The 2,480-nt window shown below is 33.3% G+C and overlaps 1 long non-coding RNA gene across 2 annotated transcripts; it reads right to left on the bottom strand.

Annotated features, from left to right (window-relative positions):
- Positions 1-1,123: 1,123 nt before the first annotated feature.
- On the bottom strand, positions 1,124-2,013 carry LOC114580154. 2 transcript variants are annotated; one of them, XR_003701447.1, is made up of 2 exons: positions 1,946-2,013; positions 1,124-1,448 (listed from the first exon to the last, which is right to left on the bottom strand). It is a non-coding gene; the product is annotated as an uncharacterized LOC114580154 (long non-coding RNA). The 2 variants fall into 2 exon arrangements; XR_003701448.1 differs by lacking the exon at positions 1,946-2,013 and adding an exon at positions 1,580-1,924.
- Positions 2,014-2,480: the final 467 nt, after the last annotated feature.

Genomic DNA, 2,480 nt, shown 5'->3' with positions numbered 1-2,480 from the left:
ACTATAACTAGAAAACATAGCCAAGCAGAGATTTGAAAGCATTGAGATATATTATAGCCTATAGCAAGAATATATATATATAAGAAACAAAGATAATAGCAAACAAGCAACAACAAAGGATATAGAACCAGAGACCATCAAAAAACAAAATGAGACCTCAATCACAGGTACTGAAGAAAATACCAAATAAAATTACATTTTCCTAATATAATTCATTTCGAGTTTATCATGTCTCATCATGCCCTTCACTTCATGAAGCTCATTCAAATTATGATATAATTAAGTGGAGGATACGTACACCAATCATTTTTTTTTGTTGCAAGCCAATCGACACATATATTATCTTCTCTAAAAATATATATGAGAAATATTATAATCAAACTAATTTAGAAGGCACATAATTTTTCTGAATAAGTAATATAAACTGTCATTATTGCATGTTTTGGAAGATATTAAATTAACCAACATAAGAGAATCAGATTCAATTCAAATATTAGATAGGCTGTGAGCAATGCAAAACTTAAGGCAAGGAAATAAAGCATTTGCTTGAGCCAAATCACCTTACATTCAAGAATGCAAGAAACAAAAGTAAATAGCAAAGCACCTTGATAATCTCTAACAAAACCACCAAACCCAACACCTAATTTAGAAATAGAACCATCAATGTCTATTTCAATTGATACAAGGAAGGCTTCTTCCAATACAAAATTCTAGAACTGTAACACTTACTTTCAAAAGAATGCGAAAGAAGGAAATCCAATTTTTATTCCCCTTGAAATGCTTTAGAAGAAAGCAACTTAGCATACAAAAATTAATGATTTTTTCTTAAGGGCAGTTATGATTCTGTCAAAGATCATCTTAATACCTCGATGCTTGCAATTATTTCTTTCAATCCATAAAAGCCAAACAACCAGCATATGACAGTCAAAATATGACCACAAGCTCTATTATGAAAACAGTGAGCTAGAAGAGAAAAAAAAGGTAATATTAATATAGCTCATGCTTATCCCAAAAGAATTATCCAAAAAAGACGAAATAGAAATGACAGTAGACCCATTTAGAAAGATATGCTTGATAGTTTGGAACCACTTAAATAAAAGAAGTTAAACTCTAAAATATTTTCTTTTTTGGTTAAAACCCACAGCGGGGCCTACGCGTTGATAACAAAAATTCGGTTACATGGTCCTTAGAAGGATCCTCCAGCTCTCTACCGCTCAAAAGAGCTACATAAGAAAAGAAAAAAAAAAAAAACTATGAGCCGGTGGATCCTTATCCTACGATTACAAAAATAACTTAAATTAAAAGAAGGGTTGTGAGTCAACAGCACCCAAAAAAGGAGAACCCCAATCATCTAATTCAGCACAGCTCTCCTGCAAAAAGGCACAATATATAGAAAAAAGAAATGCCAAAAACACAAAAAACATACCTTGCGATCATTCCTGTTCCACCTGTATAAGTACATGCAAGGCATCCTCAAAAAAACCGTGAGAACAACATATAAAAAGATAACAGTAAAAAATCCAAAATCCTAAGTATTATACCAGAACCTACAACACCCAACCAAAAACAGCATAATAACCTGAAGAAAAAACTTGTTCCAAAGCTTGACATAAACAAAACTTTCAAAGCCCAACCACGACCACTTAACCCAGGCCCCCAAAGCGCCAGCAACACCAACACCAGCACCCAGCCTCTCCAAAACATGAAACAGATCAACAATATCCAAAAACCAGCCAGTCTTAACAAACATCACCATCCAGTAGACAGCCAAAAACTGCTCAGCTAACACTCTAAACACATCAACCAAGTAGTAAAAAACCAGCACAATTAAAACAGCCACCAGACAGAACAGAGCAAAAAAACCAAAACCCCAACTGAATCAGCAGATAACCACAACAAAACAGAGCCAGAACAAAAAAAAAAAAACCAAACAAATCACCCATACCTAATATGAGGCATAGAAGCCTTATCCAGCAACATCATCAGCATGGAGAAATTTCATTTAAAATGTTAAGGTACCTTTTGGTATAATAATTAAAATTTCATTTAAGAAACTTTATAATTAAGTATGCTCATCCTGGAGAAATTTTGGGATGGATGACCTCCTAAAAAGTTATACGAATAGGACAAAATCTTGAGGCCCTTATACTAGAATATGTAATATACTGATAGTTAAGAATTTGAACAGTTACAAATGGTATCAAACTAATACACCAATTAGAATATAGGAATTAAGTGAAACACAAGGCAAAATGTCATGCCATGAGAGTCACCTCTTGAACCTTATATGAGAGAAAGTGTTACATGATCGAAGCCACCAATTGAACTTGCAGGGGCCATATCCATAATCCAATTTATTTGATGGATAATTTTAGGATAAATATGCTGATGAAGACGTTAATTATTTAGTTGAGGAGATTGTGAAATCCCTTAAGTAAAAAAAGAACTCTTAAATATTGAGGTATCTATTAGTGTAATGG

This window comes from Dendrobium catenatum, unplaced genomic scaffold (assembly GCF_001605985.2).
Source record: "Dendrobium catenatum unplaced genomic scaffold, ASM160598v2 fragScaff_scaffold_841, whole genome shotgun sequence".
NCBI classification, from domain to species: domain Eukaryota; kingdom Viridiplantae; phylum Streptophyta; class Magnoliopsida; order Asparagales; family Orchidaceae; genus Dendrobium; species Dendrobium catenatum.
The sequence above is the reverse complement of the archived record's forward strand: the minus strand, read 5'-3'. Positions and strand labels throughout refer to the sequence as shown.